The sequence below is a fragment of the Lonchura striata genome, chromosome 2 (assembly GCF_050655825.1).
Source record: "Lonchura striata isolate lonStrDom1 chromosome 2, ASM5065582v1, whole genome shotgun sequence".
Classification (NCBI taxonomy): domain Eukaryota; kingdom Metazoa; phylum Chordata; class Aves; order Passeriformes; family Estrildidae; genus Lonchura; species Lonchura striata.
In genome coordinates this window covers 147070008-147089141 of record NC_140704.1, presented here as the reverse complement: position 1 = coordinate 147089141, position 19134 = coordinate 147070008, and positions in this window count along the sequence as shown.

Below are 19134 nucleotides of genomic sequence, written 5' to 3'. Positions count from 1 at the left end.
GTAAGAAAGTTATTCCTGCTGGAGACTGGAAGCAGGTTAGCTAGACAGTGCATTTGCTGTTGATGTCAGAGCTCGGCTAGCTTTACATAATTTCAGAGCTCTCCTCTCCTGAGGAGATTCTCCATGTGGGTCTTACAATCAATTGGCAGCTTTACCTCCTAAAGAAGCAGGTCCACATGAGAATCTCCCCTTATAATTATTCTATCTGTGTTCTTTACCCAACTCTGAAATAATTAGGCTATGCCAATAAAAATACTTTATGCTGCACGCGAGGAAATACCATGTCCTACTTCTCCTTCACTGAAGGTGTTTACCCCACTTCCTCAGACCTCTCCTGCTTTGACCATTTTCCTTTGCATCTAGTCCTGAGAGATAGAATCCACTTCTTATTTTTTACTTCTGATTTTCTGCCAGAATCTTTGTGTTTTAATTGATTCTACTGTGCCGTGGTAAGTTTTTCTTCAGCTACATCTCATGAGCTATGAATCCTTTTTTGCCAAGTGCAGAGCTCATACTTTCACTTGATTTACTGGCAGTAAAATATTGTCTGATCAGATGTCTTAGAACAATGCTATTCTCATCTAGGGATGACATTTTTACCTTTCAAAGAAAAACAGAGCTTCATTTGAAGATAAAAAGGCAGAGAGCTGAAGAATGTAAACAGAGTCTAGATTCTCTTATCACAGTCAAAGAAGAAAAAAATACCCCAAACTATTTTAAACAGAGGCCCTATATAAGGAAGTCTGCAAAACCACTTCCCATTTCATAGGACAGGATACACCAAAGAAATGATACAGCTTGGCACAAATAACAAAGATAATTTCAACTTTATTTAAATACTACAAGGACGTTTAAAGACATCTCAGGACATAAATCCCATTTTGATTACATTCTTCAACTTTGCTTTAATGTTCATCTTTTTTCTGAGTCAAAACTTGCGGTTTGTAAAAATTATGAGCATCCTGTAAGCAGGTCTGGAAATTAAAACCTTAAATTTCTTCCCCCTACAAGCCTAGAGAAGGAAGCCAGCATGTAATCTTCTTCCCTTTGCTTTACTGGAATACTTCTATTGCTCATGGCTGACCTGGAAGATGAGAGGTAATTTGAACTCTAATTGTCTCAAAAAGAGCCAAGTAAAGAAAACAAAACTATATTAAAACAAACAATCTGCAGTCACTGAATCTATCCTCTGTCAGACTTATCACCCTGGGGACACTGACGGATGGGTCAGAATTCAAGCATTGTAGGCAGGGATTGCTGATGAGACCAGCCCTTGCTGGCTGCTGAACAGATGGGCAGCCTCCAACCTCCACATATCCTCAGCTGGTGGAAATCAGCACTTCTCTGCAGGGGTCAATCAAAAAATATCAATATACAGCCAGGAATCCAGCCTATATTATTTTCAATTTGGATTAAGCTCGGGATTCACAAGTGAACCCAAGAACAAGGCATGAGAGGTCCCTTGGGATTTTGCCATTTGTAAGTGCCAGTAAAAACCACACTGGTGTCAAGTAAACCTGCACCAATGCAAAGCTTCATGTCCTGCCTACACACAAGGCTCACGAGAGAAAAGACAATTTCAGAGAGCTGTACATATTTAATTAGGAGTACAATCCTATAGTCATCTTGCTCTTCAAACACATACACTAGACAGATGAGTAATGATATTAAAAGCCAATAGTTTGTGTCCCACAGGGAATTTTTTATTGTTGGGAGAAAAACACCCATCTGCTTTCCATTAAGGAATAGTTCTTCAATGTGCCACAAAGAAGTGTGCTTGGTTGAGTTCATCCTTCTATACTGGTTTCAATTCTTCTCCTACAATGAAACTCTTTAAAAATCATTGTGTTAAGAGAATGAGGGGAAGCTGTAACAGAAAAGTCAAGGCAAAAAGAATGTATATACAAATCACAGGTTCTGCATAAATCTTATGCTCCCAGTCCACACAGTAGGGAGAAGAATTCAAGTCAAGGGAAAAACTCAGTTAGGCCTACAGCATACCTGATATACTTTGTTTAAATAAACCAAGCTGCCTTTTCATTTTTCTTCAATGCCAAAACACAACTGAACATAAAGCAGAGAATCAATCTTCCATGTTCTAGAAGATGACAGTAGAAGTTTTATCAAGCTTTGCCAGCTTCTGAAAGTCAGAGTGGATGGAATCTATCTGGAGGGTCTTCAGACTTCATACAGAATGCTGATCAAGTCAATTCTAGAAGTCAAGAGTTGAACATTTTAAAGTGTGTATATATATATGTATATATAGAGATAGACTTTTTAATATAGATATATAGAATACAGACATAATAAATCTACCAAATATTCCAAAATATTCCAGAATAATCCACAGAAATATTTGTAAGGTTCAGACACAGAGGGAAGCCTTCACTCATTCACGCCTGTTCTATGGTGTCATTGGACTTTAAAATGGTTCAATGACTTCCTCCCAGGTGTGCATGGCAACGTTTGCAGGGCATAATGTGCACCACAGCTCATGCTGTGCAGATTCTGGTCACATTTTCAAAAGTATCTAACATGATTTGGAGTTGAGAATCCAGTTTCTCTAGGTAAATCTTCTGTCTTAAGGTGGGAGATTCTTCAGGCTGTGCCCAAGGGCACAAAGAGGAAAAGCTGCTTGAAAAATATCTTCTCCAACATTGTGTGTGAGCTTGGGAACAATCTGCTTCCAAATTATCTGAAGAGAGAAAAAGATATTTGCCAGAGAAATATTTTCAGGACATAGTTCTACAATAGCAACTAGAAAGGTCATCATAGGGCATCATCTGGTGTTTGTTCCTGTGCCTTTCACTGAGCAAGCTTTAAAAAAAAAGTTGGTTTCATATAGGTAATAACTCTGCCAATTAAAAAAAGAAAACTGAGAAGAGCCCTGTACACTGCCACCTTATATAATGTGAAGGAACTGTTGCAGAGACCTTATTGCAGTTCACTGATAGCATCTTTGCTCCTGATGAAGCCAGCCAGATAGTAGAAACAACTGCCAAAAAAAAGTCCTGTCTCTCCAGGCAAGGACACAACCCTAACTGGGACAATGGAGGCAGGCTGGAGTGCCTGAAAAGTGAAAGGAGCAGAGCAGTAATCAAAACAAGTTTGTTTTGCTGTCAGCATGGGTGTGTCCTCATTTTGACTGAGGAAGTAACTTGGTTTAACATCCCAATCAGCTGAAAAACCTCAGCTGTACCGTGAGTGAAGTTCAGTTTTTCACATCCAGTTGCTCCTCTCTCATTCTGCATTTTCATAAGTTGACCAGCAGTGTCACTTCAGTGCTGTTCAGACTGGTTCATCTGATGACCAAGGCCACCTTCCCTGTGAAGCAACTGGTACAAAAAAGCTGTTTCTGCACGTGTGCCAGCTGTGCCTGCACATGTTGCTTTCCCATTACTCCTCAAACACCAAATGTGGACAAACATGAAGTACATGCTCTCTGGGAATTTTGATGGACAAAAGAGCCTTTTAAAGCAAGCCAGGAAAAAGTATTATTAAGCTAGTTAGAAAATAAAAGGCTACAGAGTCCTCTGTCCTTGTTCCCAGAGCTTTTATATCCAGTCCAAGCACCATTGCACGGGGGCACCAGCACTCCCACAGATGATTTGCTGACCTTTCTTCAAATACTTCTCAACTCATAGACATCAACCCTTCTGCTTTGAATCTGTCAAAAGAAGAAGTTCAGCTCCAGATATACAAATCTTGATGGAGCCCATGATGGTGATGATTCATGAGAGTCTGTCTGGAATATTAGGAAGGCTGAAGCACAGTGGTTTTTTCCCCAGTTATTTCTTCTCAAGGATTTTTGGAAAAAAATATCAGCAGGTAAAAGGAAGAGAGAAAATATCATCACGTAGTGCTGGTGTGAAGCTTTGCTGTGTCAGTCTCAACTCAAGAACAGGAGGGGCAGACTGGAGGAAGATGTTACTTGCTTGCTAATGTAAAGAAAAGATGAGAAATCACTCATGTGGAATTGATAGAGCCAACTCTTGAAGAATGAATTTGCCGTGTGGGACCCTGTAGAGCCCAGACATTTAATTTGTTGAAAATTTGAATTAAACTGTCCAAGGGAAACTTCTGAGAACTGTTTGATTGTGGGACCCTTGCCAGTTTTGTGACCAGTCAAAAAAAAAAATCTTTGTTTTCTTGGGGCAATGGAATGTGTATGGGGAATGTATTCAGCAGTTGTAGTTTTCACCTTCTGTGTCTCCTCAGCTTTCAACTATCGACGGCTGCTATAAGGGAGGCAGCATATTATGAAGTTTTACCTAGGGCTGCTAAACTTTTATTTCATTCTACTTTCCTAGAAGGAAAATCAGTCACTCTACTGGGGTGTGTTGCCTTTTGATGTCCATTGCTGAACAGGGGATAGAGAAAGGGCTGCACCTGAAAATAGGAACGCATCATGCAACAGCTGTACATGCAACACCAAGGGCAGTACCCAAGCCAGAAACCAAACACATTTCAAGTACCTGATACACAGACACCTGACACCTGAGGCTTTGCTCACTTCTAGATGCTTTTTTTAGGCAACAACCAAGGCACTGCAGGTGGCAGAAATAATAGCAGTAACAGGTTAATCAGAGCTAGCTGGTTAAAAATAAAACCACCTATTTTGCACAGGTGTTCTGTCTTAAAACAGGATGTGGGGTAAGTTGCAAACATCATCATAAAAGGCTTATTTTTTAGGTGGAGCTAAGAATATTGACACTTAGTGACTTGTCTATTAAACCTGTGTGGTTTCCTTAGGACTGCTTTTCTGTGACTTCTGAGAAGAGTGTACAGGTCATAGGATAGTTTTGTTTGTGAACATAGGCTTTTCCCCTGTTTAAACTGCGCAGAAAATGATCAGGGGCTAAACCACATCAAGGCAGAGTCCTTCTCCCACTGCTGGTTCCAGAACTGTGTAGCTTATTTTTCTTGACAGTGGTGCTGATCTGAAGGTTGAATATATTTCCAAGTCCAGGCACATTATCTCTCTCAAGGTTTCAAAACTTCAGATTTCTACTTTTTCACTGTGAATTTTATATTAAACATAATCTTCCTCCTCTTCTCCACAATTCAGGCACTGCAAAATCTCTAACAAGATTGCAGTAGTAATGTAAATGAAAATCCATTATGATCCTTCTATTCACAGGATCATCCTCTGTTACCAGGAAGGAGCAGTCTCTGAAAGACAAAGTTTATTATTTTAGTTTACTAGTGGTTGTGGTTTAAAATTATTTGACTGTTGTGAAAAAATCACTACCATAAAAACACAAGCCACTGAGCTTTTGATACTCTACAGCAGGGAATGAAGCCAAGCATACCAGCCTTGAGCTGTGTACTTTTCTGCCCTTAATCTGAGCTCGGCGCAGCAATGACATCCCTTCTAGAACATCTGAGCCATTGTGTCTCTGACCTGAAAGGAATACTTAATAGCAAATTTTATAGTGCTTTTATTGAGAATGTAGAGAGAAGTGGCTAAAAGGGCTTTGAAAGTTCCTCCTTTGGCCCTTCATGCCACCCACCCCCTTTTATATATTCTCTAGGAGATATAATAAACATAACTGATACCTGAAACATTTATCAGATGGTATCATGTGATATTTTTCCCATTCATGTTGGCTCATCTCCATTTCTTCACACACACAGATATAGGAGATACCTGCTAAAGATTGTGTTGTTATTTCTTATCTTGCCCACATTTTACTCTAATCCCTAGAATGTACAGGACATATAGCAAAATATATATATTTTGGTAGCTGTGAATCTCTGTGATTCTCAGGTCTCAATATTTTGTAGTTTTGAAGAACTGGATAACAATGTTGATTGCATAAGAAGCAACTTTCTGCCCACAGAAAGGGTGTGGTGCTCAGCAGCTTCTGGGCCATTGATGCAGAAAAAATGCTTGTCTCATTTTCAATCATCACAGCCCTGTAATACTATTCACACATAAAACCAGGAGTTTGTAAACTACTTTACAAACAACCTGGTGTTTGCCAGAGAATTGTTTCTTTTGTTGTTTGGCCTCAAGGTAAATAGTATTGCTAATGGCAATGCTATGAAAATTCAATACATTGACAGAACAATTTTCCCTGTGAAGTACTTTATGACTTAAAAATTTTGCTGTGGAGAGTCTGATATGTCATTACCTACATTTCTACAAGGAGTGTGGGATGTGGCTGGTCTGAAGGGAAAAGTTGCTATTGACAGCTAATAAGGAGATTGCAGAGCAGCAAGTTTCACAAGTTGCCCAGAGACTTTTTCAGACAGCAGAAATGCCAGACTTCCTTCCAAACAGTGTTGAGGTACTATTAGTGACCATAGCTGTGAAGGCCTCAGGCTCCTGTTTCACAGAAGGCATGACACCTCCAAACCAGCCTCTCTGTCTGTCCAGATGAGGCCCTGGGTCTGAGGAAGGATGAGCTGTGCTTTACTGCTGACATTGCTCCCAGCAACTTGCACCCCCCCACTCCCTGCTGTCACCCAGAAGTGACCTCTGTCTTCTGAGTTCAAATGTAGTGCAGTGTCTCACAGCAGGACTCCAGATCAGGGAAGGGAGTGTGTGATCTTAGGAAAATTTGCATGAGAAACAGTTAAAGGCTGACTCACAACTCACAGAAATTGTCTTGAAATATTGTAAGGAGTGTTGTCTATCTCAACTTCAGCCAGGTTCTTGACACTGTCTCCCATAACATCCTTGTAGATAAGCTCAGGAAATGTGGGTTAGATGAAGGGACAGTGAGGTGGATGCAGACCTGGCTGAATGGCAGAGCTCAGAGAGTCCTGATCAGAAGAGAAGATCCAGCTGGTGGCCGGTGGCATTCTCCAGGGATCTTTACTGGGTCTTGCACCCAGGGAGGGATAACCCCAAGTATCAGTGCAGGCTGGGGGCTGACTCACTAGAGAGCAGCTCTGCAAAGAATGACATGGGAGCCTTGGTGGGTGACAAGTTAGCTGCCAGCCAGCACTGTGCCCTTGCAGCAAGGAGGGCAATGGTGTCCTGGGGTGCATCGGGAAGAGAGGGACCAGCAGGTCAAGGGAGGAGATCCTGCCCCTCTGCTCAGCCCTAGTGAGGTCACATCTGGAATGCTGTATCCAGCTGTGGGCCCCTTAGTACAAGAAAGACACAGAGCTACTGGAGAGGATTCAGTGGAGGCCACAAAGATGATTAAGGAAATTGACCTTTCTTACAAGGAGAGACTGCAGGACCTGAGACTGTTTAGTCTGAAGACTGAGATGAGATCTCATTAATGCAGGTAAATGTCTCAAATGCAGGTGCCAAGAGAGTGGTGGCACCTTTTTTAGTGGTACCCACAGACAGGATGAGGAGAAATAACCATAAACTAAAACACAAGAAGATCCATCCCAATATGAGAAAAAGCTTCTTTACATTGAGGATAACAGAGTCCTGGAACAGGCTGCTCACAGAGGTCATGGATTCTCCCTCTCTGGATACTTTCAAATTCCATCTGGATGCATTCCTGTAACCTGCTCTAGGTGACCCTGCCTGGGCAGAGAGGTTGCATTGGGTGATTCCCAGAGGTCCCTTCCAACCCCAGCAATTCTGTGATACAGTAAAATCGATTGAGATCTCTGTGGGACTGGACTGAGACATAAGCAAGGAGATGTCCTCCATGCTGTAGACTTTTCTTGATTTGTATTGGCTGTAAATCATTAGGTTTTGAATGGCAATGCCTCTCAACACTTGACTATTTACACAGCTCTTGTATCAACAAATATTTTCCCCAAAGTGTTGCAGTAATTAACATATAAATAAACCATGTCTTTTCAAAGCTGGTGACATATGTTAGCAAGTGTTTGCCAACACAAAGCTCAGCATGGCAAATACAGAGATATTCTGTTTCTTCATCTTTGCAGGCAGACTGTTGCTAAGACAGGTCATTAGCAAGTTGTAGAACCTCCAGTTGTGATCCATATGGCAGGAGCCAACAGCTATCAGCCACTTCCATCCCACCAGCCTAACCAGTGCATAGGCAAGGATTTTCAGGAATGCAGGTTACAAGGTACAATAAAGCAATACAGTGATGCATCCACAGCTGGCGTAATTTGACATGGCTAAAATCATAAAATCACCATAGGCTGGGAAAGACCCTTGATGTCATCAAGTCAAGCCATTAAACCAGCACTAAACCACGTCCCCAAGTGCCACATCTACACATCTTTCAAACACCTGCAGGGAAGGTGTCTCCACCATGTCCCTGGGCAGCCTGTTCCAATTCTTGAAAACCCTTTCCATGAAGAAATTTTCCCTGATATAAACCTCCCCTGGTGCAGCTTGAGGCCATTGAGGCCCTATCACTCATTCCTTGGGGAAAAACATGAACCCCCACCTGGCTATCTCCTTCAGGTAGTTGTAGAAAGCAGTAAGGTCTCCCCTGAGCCTTTTTTTCAGAATCTGTTCTTGATATTGATTCTCTGCTTCTCTCCAGTTTTGTTGCAGAGGATTTATTCTTCACTCTTAACATTGTAACTCTGAAGATTTACATCTGTGTCACCATGGATTAATGCAGATCATGTCACTGAGCTGAGAGCTGGAGGTGTCCTATCTGTCAAACCTAAATCATTCATGTAAAGAACTGCTCCATTGTATAAAATATTGCAAACTTCATTCCTTTGCATGGGAAAGTATTTGATAAACTAAGATAGTCGAGTAGCAGCTTACACTAGATGAATGGATTTCTCCTGTCCCTCTAGGGTAACAAACAAGGGTAGTGAGCTTGATTACCAGCTCTGATGGAGCTATGGACAAAACTACAGTAACTAAATATTTAATTAGTTTTTGGTGGACAAAATTTTCATTGTAGATACTTGTGAACATTCTTTCTATCTTAGTGGTCCAGTACACAACAGCTTGAAAACCTCTGGAGTAACAATTGCAAAGAAACCTCCCTGAAGTAAAAGTCCTTCATTTTTGCTGTGTCCACCCAACAGAAACCCATTTCAGGTAATGGAAAGGTGTCAGGAGATTTCACAAAGGCAGAGAATGGTTTGGGGAACATGACTGCAGAAGCAGTGTACTCTGAATATTTTTCCAATTATCCTTCCCAAGCTGACAAGTAATTTTTCATCCAACAGTGGTACCCCTGCCTCTCTTCATATCACAAATTCCCAACAGTGAAATCCTTAACTTCTATATATTAAAAACAAACAAGCAAACAAGCAAACAAAAATAGCATTAATTCAGATACAAGCTATAGCTAATTTATTTACCTCATTCTAAACAGAATGGCAACCAGACTACCTGGTGTGCTCTCCATCTAGGTTAGCTTGAAACAAGCCAAATCTGATATTAGAGCATAAGAAAGCTAGGCATCAGGCATCTAAAATCCTTAAATTCTAAAGATCTCACATGGGAATGAGAATTTTTTGGGCCTATCTACAGTCTTTCATCTCCTGTGCCTGATTGACTGCGTTCCATGTCGTGACAGAACTCACTATCCTGATCTGCCACAGCCACTTGCAGAAGCAATAGCTGAATATACTAGGTTATCAGACACTGAAAAAGGAATAAGGAACCTAAAGTACATTGTAGATAGAATTATGGTGCTGACACCATAAAACCCTGGCTGATCACTTCTTTGCCTGAGGCATCGTGGAAACATGTTTTTGTCAAAAGAAACCTTGAGATACCCTCAGATTCTTCTGTCTTGATCTGGCTGTGTGCTCTATTGCAAGTGTAAGTTTTGCATGTATTCAGGAACTGAGATCTAAAGGAGTCCCTGATGAGGCAGGACTGCTCAGACATATTGAGAACCTGGTACTGAGACCAAAACATAAGCTTTGATTTTAGAACTATTTGTTTTAAAAAAAACCCAAAAAACAAGTAGCCTTCCCCTCCCTGCCCTGAAAACAAACAAAACTAGAAATAATAGTAAAAAGTATCATTTAGGCTTTAGTAGTTAAAAACCCTTTAAGGAAAGGGTGGTGATTCAGGTCTGTTGATGAACTGTGTATAATATCTCTTCCTACACAGCACTTGAGATGTTTTAGCAATGCAGACCAGAATGTACCATTTTTTGCCCAACAAAAAGCACTCAGCTCTAAGTCACAGGGATATCCTTTGTCATTCTCTCTTTGCTTCTGGCCCTTTGAATCTTGCCCTTTTTTTCTGCACACTGCTACTTTTGCAAGGAGGGTGAGTGGGAATATCCTGGTGCTCAGGACCTAACCCTAAAGATGTCAGTCTGAAGTGAGCTGAATGCAGAACTCCCTGTGTGTGAGCACTGAACAATGTAGAAGACAGCCATGACCTCTTCTTCCCCTCACAGGGCAGCTGCTTTTCAAAAGGGGAAAGTGATTCATTTCCTTGGTACTCAGCCTGATCACTTAATACTACATGTTTAGGAAACAGCTTTGGACTGTGAATCACAAAATATTAAAGGTGGAAAGTCTGAGCTGCAGAGGTAACATTTCAGACTCCCCTCTTGAATGTGTCCTATAGGAACAATTCATTTAGGTGCTGGGATTTCTGGCTTTACAGACACAAATATCCCAGAGTGCTGCACACCGGATGCACACTGGGACCATCTGAGGACCTTCTGGTCATTTTAAAAGTGAAAGTTTAATGTGAGCATGAGGCACTGCAGAGGATATACATCCGTTTAGGGTTTTGGAAAAATGAACTCAGAGGAGCATTGTGGCACAGCCAACTGTGAGGAGAAATAAGTGTTACTGACTGACAGACTTGTCAGGCAGCCAGGTATAATAAGGTTCTAGCTCCATGTGGAAATAATGGCTTGTGAATGTTTATTTACTTTCCATTACTTTCAATTTTGATATTCTAGGGAATGTTTTGGATGACAAAATGCTTTAGAGTACACTCTTTCCTGAATAATGGAATGGATTCAATTGACAGAACAAATAAACTTGAATACTGAGAGCAAAAGAAAACATAAATAGGCAAGACAGAAAAGTGGTGGGAGGCAGAACAGAGAGACAAGGGAGGGAAATTGCATGCCAAGGTCACAGAGCAAGACAGTAGCTAAGACAGAAATAGAATTCAAAAGACTAGCTTGCTTAGGTATTTTTTTAAGGCTTAACAAGTTATATCCTGTTTATTAAGCTTAAACAGATTTTTTTTATTTGTTCAGCTGACTGCAATTGCAACTGTAAATATGATTCAGGTTTCTTTTCAGATCCTGAATGTTTCTCTGTGACAGTTTATTCTAAATTATCAGCTTATTCTAAATATTCCCACTTATAGTGGGAGCAATGTTTTCAAAACCAGAAAGCAGCCTGTAAGACGTCCCATTCTGCTGCCTCTGAGCCATCAAAATGCCCTGGTTACATGTAGAGATCCACTGGCTCCATGTTCTGTAGCATACAGCTTGCTTTGGGAGATGGGGCCATTGCATCTTTCCAAACTAATTGAGCAAAACCTGTGAAACTTTGGGCTGAGAGCTGGAGCAACTCCATTCTGTGTTGATCCACCTCCCTTGCAAAGCCTCAGATTGAACCAGGGCTCCAGGACCATTCTGAAGGGCCCAAGTTTGGGATGCTGCAGGGCAGGAATGATGAAGTCCAACAAGAAACCAAAATGCAAAATAGCAATTAGCTCAAATATAGTTTATTTCAAATTTTACTTTGATTTCAGATGGTCTGAGTTACACTGTGATCCATCAGCCAGGTATCTCTCTCACCTGAGAAGGGAACCAGAGAAAAGGAGGAGATTGCATCTGTGCATGATGATGGAGAGGAAGATGGAGTTCCTGAAGCCTGTATCATCAGAGAACAGGATTTAATCTGCCTTTGAGAAGATTGTGTCTTACTCATTTAAGAAAATTTACCCTGTGTTAAAATAAATAGACAAAAACTGGTCATCAATGTTCACTGAAGCTTTTAAAAATGTTCTTAGATATTATGGATGGAGTGAGACCAAAACCTATTGTGTTAATTTCTTTCACTATAAAATATGAAGATATATGACTCCGTTTACCATGCTCACCAGTGCCATTTTTGATTCTTTTTGTAGTAGCTGGTTTGAGTTCATGCTTTGCCTGATAGTACTTGCTGGCTTCACAGGTTCAGCTTTGACTGTATTGCTTTGGATTTTGTTTTTCTTTTTAAATATCTTCAACTGAAAAAAGTAAATACAAATAACTATGCATCATGGGCATATTTGGATTTTGAGCTGAGCTTGAGGTGCCATGAGGGCACCTGCTGAAGATGGCCACACAGACTAGCTTTCCTGCACCTCAAAAAATCCTTGCAGTTTTCTGAGTACTGTGAAGCCAAGGTCTCAAAAACCAAATTTTTAATGTTGTTTCAGTGGAACATAGAGGTTTTTCAGTATATGTGAAAAATATCATATTGCTTCCCATTAATTGCTGAACCATGAATTTCATGGGTCTAATTTCACATACTCCCACATTATAAAATGCACTGTATAATCTCTCTTCATCTCAGCTTCTCCATCAATCAACTGGGAATAATAGCAACTGATTTAGGAGTACTATGGACTTTAATTAATATGTGTACAGCATGTTGAGATCCCTGAAGAATAAGATGCTTTAGAACATCAAAGAATAAACAATGACATTCTTTGTCTTATGTCCTGGAGTCAAGAGCCTAACATTAAGCTTCAGACCTATAAGGGATTCAGACAGAATCCCTTTGCAGCACTAAGTAAAATCAAAATGTGCAGCTGCCAACAATTCCATATAAAAAAAAAAAAAATCACAAGCACGTATTTCCTATAGTCTCAATCTGAGAAAACATTTCTGCATGTTTTCCCACTCCTTGTTCTATCTGTAATCTTACTATTGCTGAAATTTTCAGCTCCAGACTACCACAGGGTGATCCTCATTATCTCCATGATGTCAAGGAGTGATGCTTGAGGTTCTCACATTAACATCAGCAGCACAGGCAATATATCTGATAAATCTCAGCTGATCTCTGGATGTCCATGAGGCCTGCCCATAGTCAGAATGGGCACAATATGGCACATAAAATACCCTTAGAGCAGAGCCAGTGCACCCAGCTTTGGAGCTGAGTGGTGCCACTGCAGTCCCCCCAAAATTAGCAGTCACTAGTTCTGACCTCCATTCTCACCCTGCTGGGACTCCATACAGCAGTGGATTCTGCTGGTGGAGCCAAAGTTTGGCTTCTGACCCTGCTGAGGGTTTGTGAAGGTATTGAAAGACCATAAGAACTTTTGGTTACTGCATCCTTACTACAAAGGAAGGGCTAGCCCTCTTGGAATTACAGGTAACCTGAAGTCATGACTTCCTTCTTCCACCCACTCATCCCCAACTCCCAAAAGAGAATTGTGAGATAAAATGTCATTTATCTCTGGAGAAGATTTTCTCTTTGAGAAATACAAGGCAGGCAGGAAGCCTGAGTGAGGATGTCTACTATATCTACAATTAAAGCAAACCCATAGATGAGGTATCACACAGAAACAACAGGGTGTGTATATATAGTTACTGCTGCATCCATAGAAACAAAGTGCTAGACTGTTCCAGAGTTGTGTATTTTTCCTGAGCAAATTCTCAACTATAAGCAGTTAATGATCTTTTAAGTTAAGTTAATTTCATTCAGGGGCCAAAGACTCAGAATCTCAAAGTTTTTCCTTGCCTCTGCATCATTTATGAACACCATATAATGATATTGTTCATTATTCATAAATAAAACCATAAAGCATAGGCTTTTCATTCATACTTCTCCTTAGTTTAGTTTTGCCATTTTTCTGCCTCCCTGCAGAGGCAGGGAAATGCATCCACAAAGCCAAAGAGACCACTGGAGGTCACACAGGATTAGCACAGAGCATTTCTGAGTCTCAGGCTAGTCTCTGGCTAGTCTCAGGCTTTGTGCAAGCCAGCAAAGCCTGACTAGCCAAGGATATGCAGCTGGAGTTTGCAAGGCAGCAAAACTCTCCAAACAGAGTACGAAAATACACCTGGCACCTACATCATGGTATGCTTCAGGGGAATAGATCTTGTCTGTCTGGGACTGGAATTTCTGAAGACAGAGGGAAGTGTTTTCAGGAGTGAGGCTGTGTTGCACTGGGAAGTTCAGTCACTCACAAGACATTAAAAATGCAGAATAACATACAGCAGAGTTCAGTTTTCTAATTTTTCACCCAAAGGGGGGATTATAAATCTGTAGCTTCCCCTTTCACTTCCCTCCCTCTTTTCACTGCACTGTTGGCTCTTTCCACTCCAAGCCCTAAAGTGAGTGACCACTTTGCCCTACCCAAGTTGCTGCACTAAGAGAGGGCTGTGCTTCTTCCCCACCCCTAAACAGTCTCTCTTATGGTCCCCTTCAGATGTATCTCAATTCTATTGAACATATTAAAACATTACAGGGAGAGGACAGTTGCTCTCATTTTCCTGGCTATCACAATTTGGAATGTGCCAATTTCCAAAACTGGGATTTCTGGATAACCACCAGTTATCTGCACTCTGGCTGTGCCTCCATGGTGTAAAATCTGCCTCCTGGTGACTGCAGGAAAGGTCAAGGGCAGGGCTTGTCCTTGCAGTGAGATGGAGGTCACTGGAGGGCCCTGAGAACAGTTTGTGAATGAAAACATTCGTCAGATGTCATGATGAGGGGAAAAAGGAAGGACGAGACTCTTCTCTAGACCATTACAAACACATGACAACAAAAAATTACTCTGCATTATTCTGTGGTTTTTACGAACTTAAATCCATGTTGTCCTCCAAAACATCTGGATGCTACCAATGACTCACAGAGTGAGCACTTGAAGTTATGTCCATTGCAGATAATTGTGATGCTGCCCTGTGTAGAAAAGGTTCTCTCTTATATGAGATATTTTGCTGAACGTAAATCTGAGGGACAGTCTGATATTGAAGCTTTGCTGTAAGAATTTTTAGGATAACGGAATAAAATAGAAGAGATGAGACCCTAGGTCTTGACAGCATTCATTCATTCATTCATTCATTCATGAGTTTTCAGGAATGCAGTTGTGAAATTGCTGAGCTGCAGTATGTTTCATTTTGCATAAATAAACTTTGTTATCAAAGTTAAGAAAGATGAGAAATATGACGGTCACCTTTAGAAAGAGTTCAGGGATATATTTTGTCATGATTCACAGTCAAATCAGTAGAAACAACAAGAGTTGAATTAGTAGATGTGGGTAGGACAGAGCCACCAAGCTCATAGTGGAAAAAATGCTTCAGCTAAAATAATGAAGTTTATTTTAGACAGCTTTTAATGAGGCCTTTCAGTACACTTCTAGAAAAAAAGCAAATTTTCACAGGACAAAAGAACAAATCTTCATCACAACTTGAATAAACTTAAAAGATGGAAAGGAAAACTTAGGGATAAATGTTTAATTTATACAACTGAAGGGAGCTGACAGTGGAAATCCTTAGAGATCCATGTTCTTGAAGCACATAAAAAGCAGCAGAAAAAGAAGGTGAAGAGTTCTATGGCAAAGACTGCAAATGAAGCAATGTAATGAGACCTAGAAATAACTTGGAAGTTATAGGAAAGTCTCATAAGACTGAATGAGATTTTAAAAAATGGCAGATCCAGTACATATGCCAAACAGTATAGACAGAAATCATATCTGCACAGCCAAGAATTGTACTTTAGCTTTACTCAGTCATGGTAAAGATCTGGGAAATGCTGAGTGCAATGCCCAGTAAAACATCCCTCCAATGATTAAGGCCAGTCCAAATTTAAGCAGAGCTAGCAGAAGGGCACAGGCAAACATAAAGCATATATCTCTATGCTCTATATAAATTCACAAGATATGAGCTGATGAAAAGCCTTTAAATCTAGTGTCGAGTCCTGATGACCCCATTCTTTTCTTATTTACAGTCATTGTGAGCAATGGGTTATTAAGGTAAATGGACTTTTGTTTTGACCCTGAGGGGTGGCTCTTGTGTTAAGTAACCTGAGTAACAGCTGTCAGACATTTGTTCAAAGTCCATACCCCAAGAAAAATTACACTTAAAATAAGACAACAATTGGATATTGACAGGCAGGCATGATGACATAAGTTTTGCAGAATGAGTGATTTTTTGAGTATTCACAGTAACCTTGTGTTCAAAGGGTAGATTTTTCACTGGTATTGTAAATTAGACCCCCTGTCAGGTCCCTCAGGCTGGACAAGCACAGACACTGATTATTTCCGAGCACTTCACTCACTAGATACATTATTACTGACAATACAATCTTTTAAATTGTTTTACAGACCCCTTAATTTTAGGATATTCCATTTTCTCCCCTATTGCTAAAAGATATTTCTAATCAATATCCAGGTTTGTTGAATTCTTTTCCTCCTCCCATGCTGATTTACTAGCAGCATTTAGAAAACGCAGCTCTCTTCTTCCAATGATTTACAAGTATAGGGGCCATTCTTACCATTTTGAAAGCAGCTCACTGGCATCGCTAAAATCTAAGTAATTTTGTAATAAGGAAAAGATGGCCCCAGGCTCACAGTGAACATTTTCTTGAAGGGATGCTGGATGTCAAGCCTGCCTGGGAACTCAGAGAGACATAATGCACTGCTGGACCACGGGGTGTCCAGGTGGGAAAGTCAGGAGTGACAGGGAGCACAGCATGGGTACATGGACCCGGGAGGTCTCTTACCTTCCCTGTGGGGTAGACACAGGATCCCACACAGATTGAGCTCTACCTGTTCTTACACCTCTTCCCCCTCTCTGGCAGGAAGGCACCTGTGTGTGGTTGAATTAGAGTCAAGGCTGAGGGCTGTGAGAGATGTGATGGTGCCATGCACACCAGAGAGTGGAGCCCACATCTCCAGGGTTTAGGTGACATGAAGGACAACTGAGAGCAGAGGCAGTGCAGATGCAGGGCCACAGAATCATGTTAGAGGCAGGAGATGGCTGCTCAGGGGCACAGACCTGCTCATGTTGTTGTGGCTGCTGAACCCAGGGCTGCTCTGCCTGCCTTTGGCCAGAGGAGCCTGCAGGTCACTTCAGTCAGGTAAGCATGTGTGGGTGGACAGCAAGCTGAGCCCCTGGGACTCTCCCTTACTGTTTTTCTCCAGGAGAAGCATGGCCATTGAATGACTGTTTTGTGGGAGTCAGACTAAATTCTTTAAGGTCCGCCCTCACTTTTTTAAGGACAAAATACTGCTGTTGTTATGGTGAGAAGAGCAGAGACAGCTTGGCTTCTGTTTTTACACAGACTGCAAACAGCAATTTTGCTGTGCAGAGCACTCAGCTCAGTGCATCTTCCTCTGATCACCTTTCCCCTGGGGCTCATTGGCAGGCATCAGCTCCCTGCCTCCCTGACTGATGCTTAAGGCTCCCTGGCAGGGTCTGGAGTGCTGCAACTGAAAGGGCAGCTCCTCTTGGCTGGGGCAGTCGTGCCAGCCCCAGCGCCCTCACCTCTGCAGCTGAAATTATTTGATAAAAATGCCACTGCAGCAGCTATGGGCAGACAGCTCTGCCCCTCCCTTGTCAGTCACAGCTATCTGCCGGCTGCCTCTGTGCTTTTCATCTCCCTTGCAAGTTGGAGGAAAAGAAATAATACATAGCTCAGCTGTTTCTGTCTGTAGGCATTTAAGCTGGTAAGGCTCAGCTGTATAAATCTTCCCAGCTGTGAGAACCTCAGTGCTTTTATTCCCATGATAAAGCCTTTGGCTCTAAATGTGTTTCAGAGATATTCAAAGTGGAAATCTTTCTCTCCATCTGGGGAATTGCTTGGTGTCGACTGACAAGGAAATGGAAGGTCAGTAGCATTAAAAAAAAAAAAAAAAAGCACCCTGGGTTATAGAATTAACTTTATACTAAACCTCAGTGTATGTTTTAGGAAGAGAGGGGTGGGAAGGAGGCATGGGGGATGGGAGGTTCGACTTGCACAGAGCCTTTCATTGGAAAACTAACGCAGCCATCCCCAAGGCGCTGTGCTGCTAAGATCTGGCATTTTCCTGCCAGAATTGCAATGAAATAGGAAGACCAATACTTTCCTTTATAGTAACCTTTGCTGAATAATCAGTGTAGTGACATTGAAGTCAGTTCCAGTGGGAAATAATTGCTGTCGCTCTCAGACACAATATGGAAATAAGATGCCACGGTGACAGCAACAGTCTTGAAGGGCTGGCAAGGAAATACCAATCGAAGATCAATGTCTGGCAGGCAAAGTGCTCACTTAAAGTCAAGGAGAGAATAGTTTAGGCAGAGAGGTTTCTCTTGAAACTGACAGGGTTTGGACAGCGAATGGGCAAACTCAAAAACATGGAGACAAGGAAATTTTAGTTCTGCAGATTGGTTCGAAACCCAGGGCACAAACTTGCAGCTGAGCATGGGCAACTCCTAATCTGAAGGGTATTTCAAAGGTCAGCTGCTCAGATGGGTAAGACAGCACCCTTGCTATGGTGCTAGGATTTGGCTCCTGCTGAACCTTTTTCTGTTGGTGACCATGAATATGATCCCTGTTGCTTTTTCTGCCTCAGTTTTTTGCCTATAAAAAGAGCAATGAGCTCTTTCCTTTCTCCAAGGATGGTGTAAAGGTATCAAAATGCCCATTGCTCAGACACTAAAATAATGAGCTGAGATGCACTTGAGGCCTTTTTGTTTCCCAGACTTAGGCTATTAAATAAATATGTCCCATTGGTATATAATTATCATTTTCTTTCAAATAAGTTACGGAGTTTTGTAACTCTGATACATATACCTGGAAGAAATTATGATCCATCCAGCTAAGTTTTATTCTTGGATCCTTGAAGGCAGTCAGATTTTCTCCTTCTTCACCACCCCAGAAGACTGAATATCCTGGTGTGATCCATGTCTTCAGCAGAAAACTAAAGCCAAAGGAGAAAGCTAAAGGAGGCTCTGTTTCAGAGATAAAAAGTGCACAACTATACTGACCTACTGACAAATGTGATTTTAAACATGTAACTGAGAGTCTCCCAAGCATATAATAATCCAAAGGACTGGGTTATTATATAAAAATAATAAATAAATAAATCACCTAACTGTAAGGAGTGATATATTGTCAGCATTAACAATACCTTAATGATATTTGTCCTCTGGGAATAAATACATGGATTTGAATAATATACAGAGCTATCAACAAAGCAGAAGCAAATACAGCACCTACCATTTCCCCTGACTCTCATATTTCTAGGAGGTAAATGAAAGCAAACCAAAGCAAATCACTGTGATCATGAAAACATATGGCATCAAA